The sequence below is a fragment of the Scyliorhinus canicula genome, chromosome 17 (genome assembly GCF_902713615.1).
Source record: "Scyliorhinus canicula chromosome 17, sScyCan1.1, whole genome shotgun sequence".
Lineage (NCBI taxonomy): Eukaryota > Metazoa > Chordata > Chondrichthyes > Carcharhiniformes > Scyliorhinidae > Scyliorhinus > Scyliorhinus canicula.
The window spans coordinates 115,437,463-115,457,677 of record NC_052162.1 but is presented as its reverse complement, the minus strand read 5'-3'; the positions used below and the strand labels follow the sequence as shown (position 1 = coordinate 115,457,677).

General features: G+C 47.4%; 1 pseudogene; it reads right to left on the bottom strand.

The window, feature by feature from the left end:
- Window positions 1-20,215, bottom strand: part of LOC119951543 — a 67,000-nt pseudogene that overhangs the window by 26,376 nt on the left and 20,409 nt on the right.

Genomic DNA, 20,215 nt, shown 5'->3' with positions numbered 1-20,215 from the left:
ACCTCTGCCTCCGGTGGGCTGACCATTTCTGAGCCTCGTTGCAATTACCTGGTTCCAAGTTTGACGAGGAGCACAGAATGAAAAGGTGTTTGCATGTTGGAAGATATTTAGTTCCCAAAGCAGCCACATTGCCATGGTGATGGGCTATGGTGGTTACAGGGTTCTTTTGTCTAATTTATCTGGGTGTTTCTCGCAGAAGGAAACTGCCATGGTATGAGGGGCAAGTTGTCTGGGGTAGATTGGGAAATTACAATAAACATATCACTGAAAGTGGCAACGCAGGTGGATAAGGCAGCTAAGAAGGCAGACGGCATGCTTGTCTTCATTGGTCGGGGCATTGAGTATAAAAATTGGCAAGTCATGCTGCAGCTGTACAGAACCTTAGTTAGGCCACATGTGGAATATTGCCGACAATTCTGATCACCACATTACCAAAAAGATGTGGAGGCTTTGGAGAGAGTACAGAGGAGGTTTACCAGGATGTTGCCGAGCCTGGAGGGTATTAGCTATGAGGAGAGGTTGGATAAACTCGGATTGTTTTCACTTGAGCGACGGAGGTTGAGGGACGACCTGATAAAAGTTTACAAAATTATGAATGGCGTGGACAGAGTGGATAGTCAGAAGCTTTTTCCCAGGTTGGAAAAGTCAATTACCAGGTGACATAGGTTTAAGGTTCGAGGGGCAAAGTTTAGAGGAGATGTGTGAGGGATGTTTTTTACACAGAGGGTGTTGAGTGCCTGGAACTCGCTGCAGGAGGAGGTGGTGGAAGCAGATACGATAGTGACGTTTAAGAGGCATCTTGACGAATACATGAATAGGATGGGAATAGACGGATACAGACCCTGGAACACAGAAGGTTTTAGTTCAGACAGACATCATGATCCGAGCAGGCTTGGTGGGCCGAAGGGCCTGTTCCTGTGGTGTACTGTCCTTTGTTCTTTGTTGTTCTTTGTTTGACGATAGACAGACAGGCAACCGCTAGCATTTTATTGACATAAAATATAGATTCCTTTAAGAAGCAAAAATTGGGCAGCACGGTGGCACAGTGGGTTAGCCCTGCCGCCTCACGGCGCTGAGGTCCCAGGTTCGATCCCGGCTCTGGGTCACTGTCCGTGTGGAGTTTGCACATTCTCCCCGTGTTTGCGTGGGTTTCTCCCCCACAACCCCAAAGATATGCAGGCTCGGTGGATTGGCCACGCTAAATTGCCCCTTTTTTTTTTTTTTTTTCATTTTTTTTATTGGAATTTTTTGCAGAAAATATAACAAAAAGTATAGCAAAAAGCAGTAATATGCAACTAACAGCCCCATAACACCCACAATTCCCCCCATACCGTAACATCACATGTATCACATTCCCCCACCCCCCCCCAAACAAGAGAACTTAACCATAAATTAAAATTAGATAAATCAAATTTAAATAAAATAAGCTAACATAATCAACGCCCCCCCCCCCCACCCCCCCCCCCCCCCCCCCCCCCCCCGGGTTGCTGCTGCTACTGTCCCAGTACCCTATCGTTGAGCCAGAAAGTCGAGGAAAGGTTGCCACCGTTTAAAGAACCCTTGCACCGATCCTCTCAGGGCGAATTTAACCTTCTCAAGCTTAATAAAGCCCGCCATGTCATTGATCCAGGTCTCCACGCTTGGGGGCCTCGCGTCCTTCCACTGTAGCAAAATCCTTCGCCGGGCTACTAGGGACGCAAAGGCCAGCACACCGGCCTCTTTCGCCTCCTGCACTCCCGGCTCTACCCCAACCCCAAAGATCGCGAGTCCCCATCCTGGCTTGACCCTGGATCCCACCACCCTTGACACCGTCCTCGCCACCCCCTTCCAGAACTCCTCCAATGCCGGGCATGCCCAGAACATATGGGCATGGTTCGCTGGACTCCCCGAGCACCTGGCACACCTATCTTCACCCCCAAAGAACCTATTCATCCTCGTCCCAGTCATGTGGGCCCTATGCAGCACCTTGAATTGGATGAGGCTAAGCCGCGCACACGAGGAGGAAGAATTTACCCTCTCCAGGGCATCAGCCCATGTCCCGTCTTCGATCTGTTCCCCCAGTTCCCCCTCCCACTTCGTTTTCAGCTCCTCTACTGACGCCTCTTCCTTCTCCTGCATAAGCTTGTAGATATCGGATATCTTCCCCTCCCCGACCCAGACCCCCGAGAGCACCCTGTCACTCACCCCCTTCGCGGGGAGCGCAGGGAATCCCTCCACCTGCCGTCTAGCAAATGCCTTTACCTGCAGATATCTAAACATGTTTCCCGGCGGGAGCCCAAATTTCTCTTCCAACTCCCCCAGGCTCGCAAACCTTCCGTCGATAAACAGGTCCTTCAGCTGTCTAATGCCCGCTCTATACCATCCCCGAAATCCCCCATCCATGTTCCCCGGGACGAACCTATGGTTCCCCCTTAACGGAGCCTCCATCGAGCCCCCCACTTCTCCCCTATGTCGCCTCCACTGCCCCCAAATCTTGAGGGTAGCCGCCACCACCGGACTCGTGGTATACCTCGTGGGAGGGAGCGGCCACGGCGCCGTTACCAGGGCCCCCAGGCTTGTATCCCCACAGGACGCTCTCTCCATCCGTTTCCATGCTGCCCCCTCCCCCTCCATCACCCACTTACGCACCATCGACACGTTGGCCGCCCAGTAATACCCCGAGAGGTTGGGCAACGCCAGCCCCCCCCCATCCCTACTCCGCTCCAAGAAGACCCTCTTCACCCTCGGGGTGCCATGCGCCCAAACAAATCCCATGATGCTGCTGGTCACCCTTTTAAAAAAGGCCCTAGGGATAAAGATGGGCAAGCACTGGAAGAGGAACAAGAACCTCGGGAGAACCGTCATTTTGACGGATTGCACTCTGCCCGCCAGCGGCTAAATTGCCCCTTAATTGGAAAAAATGAATTGGGTACTCTAAATTTATTTTTAAAAAAAGAAAAAAAAAAAGAAAAAAAAAAAAAGAAAAAAAAAAAGAAGCAAAAATTAAACAGCAAAAGTGAAGCTAACGTGGCTGACAAGAAAAGTTACAGATTCCATTCGATCACTGAAGGAGACTCATAAAGTGGCCAAAATAGTAGTGAGCCTGAGGATTGGGAACTTGTTTCCGAATTCATCAAAGGAGGACCAAGAAACTGATAAAGAGAAAATAGAATATGAGAGCAAACTGGGGAGAAACATAAAAACTGACTGGAAAAGTTCCTACATGAATGTGAAAAGGAAAAGATTAGCAAAGACCAATGTGGGTCCATTCCAGGCAAAGACAGGAGAGTTTATAATGGGGAATAAGGAAATGGCAGAGAAACTAAACAATGTCTGTCTGTCTTCATAGAGGAAGATACAGAAATTGTCCCAAAACACTAGAGAACCAAGAGAGGAGTGAGCACGAGGGACTGAAAGAGATTAGTATCAGTGAAAAAGTAGCACTGGAGTAATTAATGGGATTGAAAGTTAATAAATCCCCAAAAGCTGATACTCTACATCCCAGAGTGTTGAAAGAGGCGGCTGTAGAGATAGTGGATACATTGGTGATCATCTTTCAAAAGTCTAGATTCTGGAATGGTTCCTGCAGATTGGAAGGTGGTAAATGTAACCCCACTATTTAAGGGGGCAGAGAGAAAACGGTGAACCACAGACCCATTAACTTGACATCAGTAGGAGGGAAAATGCTACAATCTATTATAAAAGATGTGATAACATCGGAATTAGGAGCAGGAGTAGACCACTTGGCCCCTTGAGCCTGCTCCACCATTCAATAAGTTCCCGGTTGATCTGATTGTAATCTCAACTCCACAGAGGCCCCTTAGAAAATAAATGTTGGGAGATAGTAATAACATTCTTTATTTTTATAATAATCTTTATTATTATCACAAGTAGGCTTACAGTAACACTGCAATGAAGTTACTGTGAAAATCCCTTGTTGCCACACTCCTCTGTTCAGATACACTGAGGGAGAATTGAGAATGTCCAATTCACCTGACAGCACATCTTTGAGGACTTGTGGGAGGAAACCGGAGCACCTGGATGAAACCCACGCAGACACAGCGAGAATGTGCAGACTCCTCACAGACAGTGACCAAGCAAGGAATCAAACCTCGTTCCCTGGCGATGTGAAGTAACTGTGCTAACCATTGTGCTGCTGTGCCGCTTGTAGATGCTACACATTGCTGCCACTGGGTATCAATGGTGGAGATGGTGAATGGGGTGCTCATCACGTGCCTACTTTGTCTTGTATAAAACAAACTCTCCGATTTGAATCAGACTGTCTGATAATTAAGCACTTTAAAGAATTGAGTAAAACCTGATAAATTTAAATAATCCAGTCCATTTGAAAAAAAAATCTGCTCTTCAAAGATATATTGGTACAAATTACAGGAACTCTTTGTAGTTGAATTGAATACCTTGACTCCTCACACGGACACCTGGCTGACAAGAGGCACTGATTGGACAATAGCTGGAAACAATGAGCAGAAATGTTTTTGTGGGAGTGAAACTGTTTCTCTTTTACCCGGAATCGACTATGTGAGAGTTAAAGGCAATACCAGGCTAAATTACATTGAATATACAGCACAGAAACAGCCCAACCAATCCAAGCCAGTGTTTATACTTCACTTGAGCTTCCTCTCATGCTTTCCCATCTGACTCGATCAGTGTCTCCCTCTGTTCATTTCTCCCTCATGTGTTCATCCAGCTTCCCCATGAATATATTGATTTTATTCACCTCCACCAATCCCTGTGGTAGCGAGTTTCACATTCCCACCACTCTCTGGGGAAGAAGTTCCTCCTGAATTCCTGATTAGATTATCTCACATTGCTAGCGTCTAGTTTTGCTCTTCCCCTTACAAGTAAAAACATTCTCCCTGTGTATCAAAATCTTTCATAATTTACAGCCCTCCATTAGTCCCTCAGCCTTGTATTTTGATGAGAGGAGTGACCCGACCTATTTGTCGTCTCCTGATAGGTTTAACCTCACACACTAAAAATCTGAAGACATAAATGCTTTGTTCACTCTTGTGTTCTGCGCAGTGAGGGAGTTACAAGGGAGCCTGAGAAAAGCAGATTCACTGAGAATGGGTGGGCTGGGCTGATCTGTGTGAATAAGCTAGTTAATCAGACTGTTCATGATCTGGGTCTTGGTGTTCTGGGTAGTGGAGGAGCTCAAGTATCAGTCTTCAATAACACAGTAATTTGCATTTATACAGCACACTTAATGTAATTAAATTTCCCAAGGTGTTTTCACGGACATTGTAAATCCAGGTTTCACAGATGATTCGGTAAAATTGTCGAAGCTCATGATCATGTGACAGAAAATACTCCTCTCTGACTCTGCCTCCACACACTCCCTCCCTATTGATTGTAACACTAATTCATCCCACTATCCTCCTCCTGTTTTTCCCCAATTCTCCTCCCCTGAAGGTGCTGACTCTCGGGTTCAGCTTCACTCTCAGCTGTTGCCCTCCTCAATATGTCACCCAGGTTTCTGAAGTTAACAAACTGTTTTCAAAGGGGGACGTCAGAATCAAACCCAGTGACATGTACATTATGTCTGGAATGGGGTCACTGCCCCCCACTCCCACTTTTATCCCAGTCCCAGGGGTTTGGAAACTGATTTGGAGATGGTTAATGGCGGCTGAATCTCCCATACTCCCCCACGCCGGGGAAACCGCTCTATCCACCGCGCGGGGGACGGATCAAGGGAGAGGAGAAGATGCCCATGCTCAGTGACGGTTATTCCCATTAAGGTCAAAAGAACATCCATGACCACGTGACATCCGTTGCCCATTTTTTTCCAGTCGGCCAGCAACTAATGGGAAGAGTTGGAGGACCAGAAGGACTGTGTTCCTCCAACCAATCAGTGTGCGGGCATTGTGTTAATGACGTTTCAGCTTCATGCAGACAAACATCTTGCTGTGCCCCCAGGTTCACTGTCTGTGCGGAGTCAGCACGTTCTCCCCTTGTCTGCGTGGGTTTCCTCCGGCTGCTGCGGTTTCCTCCCACAGTCCAAAGATGTGCAAGTTAGGTGGATTGGCCATGCTAAATTGCCCTTAGTGTCCAAAATGTTTAGGTGAGATTACTGGGTTACGGGGTGGTCTTAAGTGGGGTGGTCTTTCCAAGGGCCGGTGCAAACTCAATGGGACAATTGGCCTCCTTCTGCATAGTAAGTTTTATGACTCCTTTCAGCCAGGCAAATAAATGTGTCAAGCTTAGGGAGCAAAGGATGTCAATGCCTTTAAGAGAGAGAGACCTGGGCCAAGCTTTCCAGAGTCTGCACCCTCCCTGGATTCACTTCCTTTCACTTCAGTTGCTGCAAGTGACCAATTGAAGGTGAGAATGAGAAAAGAAATGGAAAGGGGGAGAAAAGAAAGTGTTTTACTCACAGATGTTGGAGACAGGAGGAGGTTTCAGTTTGTGTGAAGCTCGATCTTCATACACACCAAGCCCGCGCTCTGATTGGTTGGAGGACCAACGTCCCTCCGGTTCGCTGACCCTTTCCATTGGTCAACATTTCAGTGAGAAGTTAGAGGGCTGGTTCTTTCTGCACATGCGCGTTTCTCCATCCTTTCGACATGCGCAGACCCGGGCCACAGGCCCGTGCGGCCGATGGAACGGTTTCCCAGGCGCGGCGGATTGTGGGAGTTCCCGGCGCCATTACTCATCCGGAGCCCAGTCTGCAAAAGCCTGGGACTGTGATGGAAGTGGGGGAGGTGGGGGCTGTAACATGTGTTTAGTCTCCTCACCCCCTCCCTGAATCCCCCCATCCATTTCCTCTTTCAAACACCTCACCCAGTATCATCCCCTCTCCCACCATTCAAACCTCCCAGGTCCATTGAAACCTGTTTGACCAGGCTCCAATGACTGCCCGCCCCCCCCCCCCCCCCCCCCATCAGACCCGTTCACTCATCACCCTACGTTTCCTCGTGTGGTCAAGCCTGCCAGAGCCCCGCCTCCTCGCCACCCCCTCCTCAGCAACCCAGCCCCACATGCTCAAAACCCACCTCCCGGAAACCAAGAAACGATACAGAACTGCACCCAGAAGGAAAACACCATAACACATGCAGATAAACTACCCCCCCCCCTCACCCCCACATTTAAGAGTCATAAACAAACCCCATTCAAATAGAAAACCCTCAATAAGAGAACACAATTCACGTTCCCAACAACCAAGCCCAAATCCCAACTCTCATCCCAGTCTCAGTCCTTCAGCCTGAACGAATGCCTCCGCCGCCTCCACCAGCTCAAAATAAAATCCTTCACGTTATGAGTGACTCTCAGCTTTGCTGGTTAGACCACTCCAAATCACACTCTGCTACCGTACAATGCCCCCTTCACCCGTCCAAAGGACACCAGCCTCCCCACCTGCTACTCCACTGTCAGATCTTGGTATCTGCATCTACCAACACCTTCCCACTTCACATTCGCTATCTAATGGCATTCCTCTTTTTTTTACTGCTCCGGTGGGGAATGCCACCCGAGGCTGCACTTAGCATTATTCCTGCATTGAAGATCTCCTCAGTGCAGGATGAGATCAGCATGCCGTTTTTAAATGGCGTCCTGAGCTCTTGACCCCCTGACTCAACCCCCGGACCCCCCAATGTCCCAACTCACCTATAAGCGGTCCTCGGGCCTCCCCACACCACCTCCCATGGGCAGTGCATCCCCCGGAATTGATCCCGGTGCAAGCAAATTGCCAGCCTGACACCTTGGCACTGCCCGCGTGGTACCCTGACAGTACCCCTGCCAGCCTGACAGTGCTAACTGGACACCCCAGAAGTGCCAGGCTGGCACCAGGGTGGCACTGCCAGTGTGCCTACATGGCATTGCTAGGGTGCCAAGCTCAAAACCTTCTCCTTCACGTGGTAGCTGTGGAAGCCGACTATCACCGCCCTTGGTGGCTCATTCACTCCAGACTTCGGCCTGAGTGACCTATGAGACCTGTCTAATGCGTAGCTGGTGGATCTTCTCCCTCCCTCATCAACTCAGCATAATTCTTTGCAAAGTACTCGATCGGCCTCAGGCTCTCCACTGCTCAGGCAGGCCCACGATTTTCAATTTTTACTTCCTTGACCAGTTCTGCAGTTCCCCTCCCTTAGCTCTGAGCCTTTTGTTGACCTCTGCCACCCTCCACAGCTCCTCACCCATCGAGGTGAACTGGTTGCTGTGTTGCAACAGTGTCTCCTCCACGCTCTTCAACTTCACTCCTTGCTCCCACACTTCGATCAATGTCTCCATCCCTGCCACCTTTACCAGGGCAATCGCCTCCTCTACCCACTCTAAAGTGAAGCCAGCAGCTTCCTCTGAAGCACCTCCAAATGCTTGGCAAAACAGCCTTTCAAACTGTAGCGATAAGACCCCGTTTGTGTTAAAATAACTGATTGCAGGCATGATGGGAAGGTTTTGGTCAATTTGAAATGAGACCTGTTACCTTTTGACCGGTGACCTATTTATTGTCTGCGATGCACTAATGGAAAAGTGTGAAATGCCGAGCAGAACCTGAGTTGACACCTTTAACCACAATGTCTGAAGAATGGATCTGTGGTTAGAAGAAAGATGTCATTCGACAGTTTGAAGTAGAGTAAATTTGACCTGTCTGGGACACGGGTCAGAAGGAGTATAAGAACCAAGCATCGAAGATTCCGTTTCAGCGACGACCGAGGATCAACTGGGACAAATGGGTGATGGCTCAGAGAATAGAACAGACCTCCGAGAGGAATGTGGCCAATTTAGTTCAAAGGGGTAATATCTACTTATGTCTGAAGCTCTGACATCACCTCGGTCAGAGTTTCCCCGGTGAGGGGAGCGGCCCCACCCGACGACCCAGCCCCCGCCATCTTCCTTCCTGCAGGACTCACAGCAGCACTCGCCGGCGGACCTTCGCTCACCCCCTTCTTTCCAGCACCTTTCCTCTGGGACTTCGTCAGCCTCCTTATGACTTCCCACAACAACTCATCTAAAAACTGTCCCAAAAGCAGGCACTAAAGTCCAAAAATCCGAGACTCTCACATGAGCTACCTAACGTGTGACATCCACCTACATGTTGTCACCGGAAGTCCCCGGAATGAACAATATCAATATGACACCAGCATCAACATATTAACGACAGGCCATTCATCTGCTCTGTCTGAGGACAGAGCTTCTCTCAGTCAGGCAGCCTGCTGGCACTGGGGAGAGGACATTGAAAAATGTTCCAGGAGTGGGATGGAATTCAGCCAATCCTCCAGCCTGTTGACACACCAGCGAGTTCAAACTGGGGAGCTGCTGTTTACATGTTCTCTGTGCGGATAGAGAGTCACTCACTCATCCCACTTCCTGACACACCAGCCACTTCATGTTTGACTGCAGGGGCTGGACTCTGCTGAGGGAAATATTCACTCTATCTCGGCCCCTCAGAATTACACACAACTCAATTCAATCTCCCCTCAGCCTCCTCTGTTCCAATGAGAACAACCCCAGCCTCTCCAATCTTTCCTCATAGTTAAAATTCTGCATCCTGGGTAACATCATCATAAATCCCCTCTGCAGCCTCTCTCGTGTGATCACATCCTTCCTGTAATGTGGTGACCAGAACTGTCTACAGTGCTCCGGCTGTGGTCCAACTGGTGTTTTATACAGTTCCAGCACAATATCCCAGCTCTTATATTCTCGGCTCTCGGCTACCAAAGGAAACTATCACACCTGCCTTCCTAAGTACAGATAACAGAGAATGAGAGGCAGCTGAGAGTGACAGAGGGAGAGAGGCAGCAGAGGGAGTGAGAGGCACCAGAGAGAGAGGGGAGCACCAGAGAATGAGTGAGGCAGGAGAGAGAGGAGAGAAAAGAGAGTTTGAGAGAGAGGTACCCGAGACAGTAACAAAAATAAGTAATGAAATTGAGTTCAGACAGAGATCTGCATGAACTGACACCACTTTATTCACAGATTAACAGAGTAATCACTGTACTTGAATCAATGTTATTCACTTCTGGAATTGAATGAATTATGGGTCAGATTAACTATATCATCCCCAGTATCAGATAGGTCTGTTTAATACAGAACAGGGTTAAACCCAGTGTCCAATATTAGAGGTCTCTGTGGCTGTTGGATGCCTGGTTTCATTGTGCAGCTGACAAGCCCACAGCTTCAATGAAGTCGTCTACCCAGGGTCTGTTTCTAAACCCACCTCACAACATATTACCTGGTTAGCTATTTATATACGGTCATCATGGTCAGACAGCTAACACAAAGCTCAACCAGAAACTATAGTTCTTCTTTCTACTGAGTCCAGCTCCTACAAGGAGTGACGGTTTCTCCAGCCCTCAGCTCTGCTGCTGGGCTATCATTGACATGAGCAATAGAGAGACAGAAGTTGCCTGAGGCTTAATGGGAAGTTGAAACTTGTAGCTCTAAATCAACTGTGTAAGATTTCTGAAAAGATTAGTAACTTTAAAAGATAAATTCTAAACCCAGTGAACAAATTAAAGAGTCATGAGGCAATAACTTCATGTTTTATGCATTTTACTGCAAAAAACTAGAAGCAACAATGCCTAAACACTATTTTTATTAGGAATGTATCTCTTAAACTATAAATAGACTTTGCACTTTTACTTTTTTTTATATTTTAGAGTACCCAATTTATGTTTTCCAATGAAGGGGCAATTTAGCATTGCCAATTCATCTACCCTGCACATCTTTGGGTTGTGGGGGTGAAAACCACGCAAACACGGGGAGAATGTGCAAACTCCATACGGACAGTGACCCAGAGCTGGGATCGAACTTGGGACCTCGCCGCCGTGAGGCAGCAGCACTAACCACTGCACCACCATGCTGCCACTTTGCCCCTTTACTTCAATGTGGTAATAATGCCGACGTTGGACTGGGGTGAGCACAGTCAGAAGTCTTACAACACCGGGTTAAAGTCCAACAGGTTTGTTTCGAATCACTAGCTTTCAGAGCACAGCTCCTTCCTCAGGTGAATGAAGAGGTGGGTTCCAGAAACATATACATTGACAAAGTCAATGATGCAAGATGATACTTTTGAATGCGAGTCTTTGCAGGTAATTAAGTCTTTACAGGTCCAGATGGAGTGACTGGAGAGAGGGATAATCACAGGTTAAAGAGGTGTGAATTGTCTCGAGCCAGGACAGTTGGTAGAATTTTGCAAGCCCAGGCCAGATGGTGGGGGGGGGGGGGGGGGTGAATGTAATGCAACATGAATCCAAGGTCCCGGTCAAGGCTGTACTCGTGTGCGGAACTTGGCAATGTTTCTGCTCAGCGATTCTGCATTGTTGCGCGTCCTGAAGGCTGCCTTGGAGAGGCTACTCCCACTTAATAATAATAATCTTTATTTTTGTTACAAGTCGGCTCACATTAACACCGCAATGGGGCAGCACGGTGGCGCAGTGGTTAGCATTGCTGCCTCATGGCGCCGAAGTACCAGGTTTGATCCTGGATCTGGGTCACTGTCCATGCGGAGTTTGCACATTTTCCCCGTGCTTGCATGGGTTTCGCCCCCACAACCCAAAGATGTGCAGCCTAGGTGGATTGACCACGCTAAATTGCCCCTTAATTGGAAAAAATGAATTGGGTAGATTAAATTTTTTTTAAAACACGGCAATTAAGTTACTGTGAACCTCCCCAAGTCGCCACATTCTGGCGCCTGTTAGGGTACACAGGAGAATTCAGAATGTTCAATTCACCTAACAGCACGTCTTTCAGGCATTCTAGAACGAGAGGTGGGGCAGCACAGTGCTAGCAGTGGTTAGCAGAGTTGCTTCACATCTCCAGGGTTCCAGGTTCGATTCCGGCTTGGGTCACTTGCTGTGTGGAGTCTGCACGTTCTCCCCGTGTCTTCGTAGGTTTTGTCTGGGTGCTCCGGTTTCCTCCCACAGTCCAAAGATGTGCAGGTTAGGTGGATTGGCCATGATGAAAGGTAGATTGGCCATGATAAATTACCCTTAGAGTCCAAAACGGTTAGGTGGGTTTACTGGGTTACGGGGATGAGGTGGAGGCCTGGGCTGGGGTGGGGTGCTCTTTCCAGGGCTGGTGCCGATTCGATGGGCTGAATGCCCTCCTTCTGCAGTATAAATTCTATGATTCCACCCAACGCTTCGGTTTCCTCCCAAGCATATTTGTGACAATTAAGATTATTTCAAAAAAGAGGTAGCTAATTGTAAAGAGTTGAGGAGAAACTGCTTGTCCCAAAGGGCTGTGAATCTGTGGCATTCACTACCCCAGAGTGCGGTGGAGCTGGGACAGTGAGTAAATCCGGGAGGAGTTCGACAGATTTTTCATCGGGTTGAAGGGTTCGACTCGATGGGCCAAATGGCCTAATTCTGCTCCTATATCTTATGACCTTCTGAAAGGGGGAGACGTTGATTTGCTCCCAGATGTTGCCCAGAGGAAAAAGTTTCACTCAAACCCATTGCCCAACTTCCACATTGTGACATCACAAAGGAGCGCGTCCTCTAAATCAGCCAATTGGAATAAATCCGTTCCGCGGTGACGTCACTGCCCAGCGCGCGGACACGGGAGCTCCGCCCTCACCCGGTGTTCTCCTTCCCCCACATATCCTCGAAACAAGGTTTCCAGGCAACCGGCTGACAGTTCCGGCCTTCGTTGATCTCCCCCTCCCCAGACCCGGGACTGCGCATGTCTAAGGGAAGGCGAAGCTGCGCATGTACAGGAGAGCTCACTTCCGCTGACCTTACTGCTGAGGTGTTGACCAATTGGAAGATTGGAGGACCGGAAGGACTCTTCTCCTCCGCCAATCAGAGCTCCCCCATTGTCTCAATGCGGAAGCTGGACATGTAGGTTTGTGCCGAGCAAAGCTGTTGTTCCCCCAACCCTGAATCAGCTTGAGCTGCACATAGACTGAACCGTTCCCCTGTCTCCAACATCTGTGAGTAAAACACTTTCTTTTCTCCCCCTTTCCATATATTTTCTCATTCTGACCTTCAATTGGTCGCTTGCAGCAACTGAAGGGAAAGGAAGTGAATCTAGGGAGGGTGCAGACTCTGGAAAGCTTGGCCCAGGTCTCTCTCTCAAAGACATTGACATCCTTTGCTCCCTCAGCTTGACACATTTATTTGTCTGGCTAAAATGATGGTCTCTTTCCTAATGTTCACATTTAAAGGGCTGGTGTCCCCAGGAGATTGCTGACATTAAAGGGAACAGTAAACAGGACAAATCAAACCCAACCAATTACTTCCTTGTCGGAATACCTGCCATCATCAGCAAAGTGATGGAAGGAGTCATTAACGGTGGGGATGTTTGTGGAATGTTCAGCACCATTCGTGACTCCTCAGATAATGAAGTCGTCCATGTCCAAATGCAGCATGACCTGGGCAGTATCCAGATGTGGGCTGATAAGTGGCAACTTACATTTGTGCTACAGAAGTGCCAGGCAATGGCCATCTCCTACAAAGGATGATCTAACCACCGCCCTTTGACATTCAGTGGCATTAGCATAGCTGAATCCCCGCAACCAACATCCTGAGACATATTAATACGGTGGCCACCAGGGCAGGTCAAAGACTACAGTGAGTAATGCACCTCCTGACTCCCAAAGCCTGTCCACCATATACAAGGCAAGGCACAAGTCAGGCATGTAATAGAATAATCATCACGTACCTGGTTGAGTGCAGCTCCAACAACACTCAAGATGCTGCTCTACACCATCCAGAACAAAGCAGCCTGCTTGACTGCTCCCCATTCCACAAATATTCAAACCCTCCACCACCGCCGAACAGTGGCAGCCGTGTGTATCATCTACAAGATGCACTGCAGTAAGTCACCAAGGTTCCTCAGACAGCACCTTCCAAACCCACAACCACTACTATCTAGAAGGACAAAAGCAGCAGATACCTGGGAACCCCACCAGCTGGAGGTTCACCTCCAAGTCACTCACCAGACAGAATTGGAAATATATCTCTCTTCCCCTTGTTGTTGGGGATGTACCTACAACTCCAGGACTGCAGCGGTTCAAGAAGGCAACTCATCACTACCTTCTGAAGGGCAACTGGGGATGGGCAATAAATGCCGGCTGAACCAACGATTCTCACATCCCGTAAATGAATTTGAAATTTTTTAATATCGGATATAGATAAATCTAGTGTTATATGGTTGTATTATATATATTATTGATGGTTCTGTCATAAAATACATGTATTATTAGTTCTAGTTTTGTAATATAGTACTGTACCTACATTATATTTTCCAGTCATACAGTCATTGCAGCATCGACAGAATCTATTTGGCAACTCCAGTCAATGCTGACTCTCTGCACAGTCATCCAGTCAGTCCCATTCCCCCTTGATATCGCTGTTCACCTGAACGCTTATTTTCTTCATATTTTATTTTGAATTATTGATCATATCGATTTCCACAACACTTGTGGCAGTGGGTTCTTGCTCATAATCACTCCATGAGTAAATAAAATTCTTCCTCAGAATCACCCCATCTTTAATCAGTGAATATACTTAGATGGAGATTCTCTACTCTTGTACAGGTTGTAGTGAGTTTAGATTTGTTGATCAGCATCAATCAGCACCTTCATGAGGATTGGGAGGGAAAGGAAGTGAATCCAGTCTGTATATTACACACATTTTTTGTCCAGTAACATAGACATATATCTGTCTGGCAGCCTCTGTGTCCAGGACAGGAAGCAGTGAGCAGGGATCTGTCAATCAGCCTGATTCAGTGCATTCAGGAGAATTGGGCGGGTGAATATTAGATACAGCAGAGTGAGAATGGAGGGAGAGTGTGTGGAATGGAGATTTAGAGCATTTGAGGGAAAGAGAGAGAGCGAACAATGTTCGCTAGAAACTAGAATTGTCTGTTCTGAAATTCTATCCTGTACTGACAGTGATGATTTTTATAAAATCTTTTTGCAGGAAGGTAGAACGAGAGGGGTTTGAGGTGGATATCTCAAACTAAATATCACGTCAAGAACTGACTGAGTCACTCAATTCTTGGGAATTGAAGAACATCTGCCTTTGAATCTAGAAGGAGAAATGTTTGTCTATTCTGTCTGCTTCAAGAGATTTTAAACATCAGTGTGTCAGGAAAAGCACTGAGACACACACACCCGTGTGAGACTGTTACAGAGCACTGACTGGAAAGAGCTTTAACCAGTCACACAACCTGAAAAAATACTACACATTTCACATCAGGGGGAGACTGTACACGTGTTTGTGTGAACGAGGCTTCAACTGATCGTCCAACGTGGTGCGACGCAAGATCACCCGGACCATGGAGAAACCATGGAAATGTGAGGACTGTGGGAAGGGGTTCAAAGGCCCATACGGGCTGGAAAGGCATCAACGTAGTCACACTGGAGAAAGGCCGTTCACCTGTTCTGTGTGTGGGAAGGGATTCATAACCCCGCACGAGCTGGAAAGGCATCAACGCAGTCACACTGGAGAGAGGCCTTTCCCCTGCTCTCAGTGTGAAAAGGGATTCACTGACATTGGCAACTTGCGGAGACACGAACGAGTTCACACTGGAGAGAGGCCATTCACCTGCTCAGACTGTGGGAAGGAATTCACTCAGTTATCCAGCCTGCAGAGACACCAGCGAGTTCACGCTGGGGAAAGGCCATTCACCTGCTCTGTGTGTGATAAGGGATTCACTCGGTTAGCCCACCTTCAGAGACACCAGCGAGTTCACACCGGGGAGAGGCCATTCACCTGCTCTGTGTGTGATAAGGGATTCACTCGGTTATCCAACCTGCAGGCACACCAGCGAGTTCACACCGGGGAGAAGCCGTTCATCTGCAGTGTGTGTGATAAGGGATTCACTCAGTTATCCAACCTGCTGAGCCACTATGTCACTCACACCAAGAGCAGGCCCTTTAAATGCTCTGACTGCAGGAGGGGTTTCAAAAGCTCCCAGCTACTGATGTCCCACCAGCGCATTCACACTACACAAAGAGCTTTAGAACCTCCTCCAACCTGATGAAACACGAGCGAGGTCACACTGGGGAGAGCCCGTTCATCTCTCCGACTGGGAAAAGATTCACTCGGTCATCACTTGCTGAGCCACATGATCAATCACACCAATGAGAGACCCTTTAAATGCTCCGACTGTGGGAGTGGGTTTAAAAGCTCTCGGGTACTGATGGAACACCAGCGCATTCACACTGAGGAGAAACTGTTCAACTGCTCTCACTGCACAAAGAGCTTTCAAACATCATCCACATTGCGGAGACACCAGCGAGTTCACACTTGATTCACCTGCTCTGATTGTGGGAAGAGATTTAGTGATTCATCTGCCTTGTTGACACACCAGCGAGTCCACACTGCAAACTCACCTGCTGTAACTGTGGGGAGAGAGTCATCCAACATGCTCAGACACCAAAGGGTTCACAAGTGATGACGGGTTAAATTCTGCTGTTATTCCAGCTGTTAATCACATCCAGGATTGAACCTCCAGGAGTGGGTGGAGGGATTTGTCTTCTCATCAACTCCACCTGGTGCTCGGACGTGGCAACCCTGGAGAACTAATGCTCCCTGGATCTGGAATATCCGACTGTGAAGTACCGTCCATACTACCTTCCACAGAGTTCACTTCTGCCATCATCACAGCGGTCTACATCCCACCCCAGGCGGAAGTGAAGAAACCGCTTGATGAATTGCAACCGCTATAAATAATAATTAAGCAGAATACCCGGAGGCCTTGTTCATCGTGGCTGGGGACTTTAACCAGGCCAACCTCGAGTGTACTGCCAAAATTCCACCAACACATCTCCTGTCCCAACAGGGGCCCCAACATCCTTGACCACTGCTACACAAACATCTCCTGACTGCACTTCGGAAAATCGGACCACAAGATGGTGCTCCTTCCCCCGGCACACAAGCAGAAACTTAAGCGGAGAATCTGATTAAGAAGGTCGTGCATTGCTGGTCTGAGGCAACAGAAGAGCTCCTACGCGACTCGTCCATATTCAAGAACTCAGCAGCCAACCTAAACGAGTTTGCCAGCACCATCACAGACTTCATCAGTAAATGTGTAGAAGATTGTGTGTGAAAGAAGGTAGTATGTACGTTACCCAACCAGATACCATGGTTTAATGGGAGATTCACTCCCGACTGAAGGCCAGGTCTGAGGAGTTCAAGACAGGCGACCCTGACCTAATCAAAAGATCGAGGTATGACCTCAGCAAAGCCATCACGGACTCCAAGTGACAATACCAGACTAAGCTAGAATCACAGATTAACAACATGGACTCTCATTGGTTGTAGCAGGGCTTAAACAACATAATGGGTGCAAAGTAAAGCTGAGTAGAGTCTTCAGCAACAGCGCAGGCCTCCCCGACAAACTCGATGCGTTCTATGCTTATTTCGAGCAGGAAACCAACAAACTGCCCCAGCAGCCTTGGACACACCCATACCGACCGTCACAGCCTCCAAAGTCAGATTGGCCTTCTTGAAAGTGAACCCTCGGAAAGCGACAGGTCCTTCGGGATCCCTGGTCGTGCACCCAGATCCTGCACGGAACAACTGGCGGGTGTGTTTGCGGACATCCTCAACCTCTCCCTACTCCGTTCCGAGGTTCCCACCTGCTTCAAGAAGACCACCATCATACCGGGGCCAAAGAAGAACCAGGCAACGTGCCTCAGTGACTACCATCCGGTGGCCTTGACATCGATCATTATGAAATGCTTAGACCACAGCTGGAGTAATGTGTGCAGTTTTACTCCCCTTACCTTAGGAAAGGTATTGCCACAGAGGAACAGCAACAAAGTTTCACCAGACTTGTTCCAGGTTTGGCAGGGCTGTCCTGTGAAGAGAGATTGGGGAAACTAGGCCTCTTTTCTCTAGTTTCAAGGAATGAGAGGGGATTTCATTGAAACTTACAAAATCCATAAAAGAATAGACAGGGTTGGTGCAGGTGAGATGTTTCCCCTGGTTGGAGAGTCTGTAACCAGGGGACACAATTTCAAAATAAGGGTGAAGCCACTTAGGGCCGGTCTCGGAGGAGACATTTCTTTACTCAGAGGGTTGTGAATCTTTGGAATTCTCTACCCCAGAGGGCTGTGGGAGCTCAGTCACTGAGTGTGTTTAAAGCAGAGACTGACAGATTTTTTTTTTTTTTTGTTTAATAAATTTAAGAGTACCTCATTATTTCTTTCCAATTCAGGGGCAGTGTAGTGTGACCAATTCACCTATGCTGCACATCGAATTGGGTTGTGGGGCTGAGATCCACAAGACACGAGGAGAATGTGCAAACTCCACACGGACAGTGACCCAGGGCCAGGATCAAACGCAGGTTCTTGGTGCCGTGAGGCAGCAGTGGCAACCATTGTGCCACCCAACTGACAGATTTCTAAATACCAATAACACAAAGGGAGATGGGGATAGTGTGGGGAAAAGGCATTGAAGTGGATGATCAGCCATGATCGTATTGAATGGTGGAGCAGGCTCGATGGGTTGAATAGCCAAGTCCTGCTCCTATGTTCCAATGATAGAAAGATAGGTAGGAAAGTAAATTGTGAAGAGGACATAAGGAGGTTACAAAGGGATACAGATAGGTTACGTGAGTGAGAAAAGATCTGCCCAGTTGAGTATTCTGTGGGAAAATGTGACATTATCCATTTTGGCAAAAAGAATAAAAAAGCTTATTATCTAAATGGTGAGAGATTGCAGAGCTCTGAGATTCAGAGGGATCTGGGTGTCCAAGAGCATGAATCACAAAAGGCGAGTGTACAGGTACAGCACGTAATTAGGAAAACAAATAAATGTTATTGTTCATTGTGATGTGGAGATGCCGGCATTGGACTGGGGTGAGCACAGTAAGAAGTCTTACAACACCAGGTTAAAGTCCAACATGTTTGTTTCAAACACTAGCTTTCGGAGCACTGCTCCTTCCTCAGGTGAATGAAGAGGTATGTTCCAGAAACATATATATAGACAAATTCAAAGTTGCCAGACAATGCTTAGAATGCGAGCATTTGCAAGTAATTCAGTTTTTACAGATCCTGATATAGGGGTAACCCCAGGTTAAAGAGGTGTGAAGTGTCTCAAGCCAGGACAGTTGGTAGGATTTCGCAAGCCCAGGCCAGGGTGGGGGATGAATGTAATGTGACATGAATCCCAGATCCCGGTTGAGGCCACACATATATGTGCGGAACTTGGCTATAAGTTTCTGCTCGGCGATTCTGCGTTGTCGCGCGTCCTGAAGGCCGCCTTGGAGAATGCTTACCCGGAGATCAGAGGCTGAAAGCCCTTGACTGCTGAAGTGTTTCCTGACTGGAAGGGAACATTCCTGCCTGGTGATTGTCGCGCGATGTCCGTTCGTTTGTTGTCGCAGCGTCGAGTCATTGTATCCCAGATACTCTGTTTAGTTTCTCTGCAATTTCATTGTTCCCCATTATAAACTCCCCTGTCTCTGCGCGGAATGGACCCACATTGGCCTTTGCTAATCTTTTCCTTTTCACATTTTGAAGGAAAATGTTTCTAGCCAGTTTTCTCTCATATTCTATTTTCTCTTTATGAGTTTCTTGATCCTCCTTTGCTGAATTCTAAAACAAGTTTCCAATCCTCAGGGTTACACTTATTTTGGCCATTTTATGAGCGATAAGATCTCTTATTTTATCTTCAAATAAGAGCCCAAGGTCTGGTTGATTGGAGGTGTCCAAAAATACAACTTTATTGCTAATTATCCACCTTGATTCACTTACATAAAAATAAATTAAAACTTAGATCAAATAAAACATCAAATCATAAAGAGAGTTAAACGAAAACATAAGAAAATATTAGGAAATCAATAGATGGTTCAGAATTTCTTAAAGCATGAATACAGAACAAACTTTAGTCATGAAACTTTATTCTTAAGAAATTCTTATCAATGGTCTAACCCCTTATTGGTTTCAAATTCTCAGCTGAGGCTTCCTGATTTATTCAAAAAACTCTGTCACGCAGCACGATTTGTTATCCAGGTATTGGTCATTACTTAAGATTCATTCATGTCTGTCAAATTAATTAAATGTCTACATGCTCCCGCCACGTGTACCAATCCTCTGAAGATAAGGTGTTCTGCATTAACCTTGCTTGTTGCTAAGGCTTTGCTACTATTTGTAAATGTTTCTGTTGCTAAAGCTGCGATTCTTTTTCATTACTAGATGTATTTGTAGAACAATGGTTTATTCATTACGAGGGCTTTTATGCAACTTTTCTTGAAACAGTGTTAGATTCTGACATTAAGTTGCTGTACAGTAATTCTCATATTTTATCTGAAACAATGACTT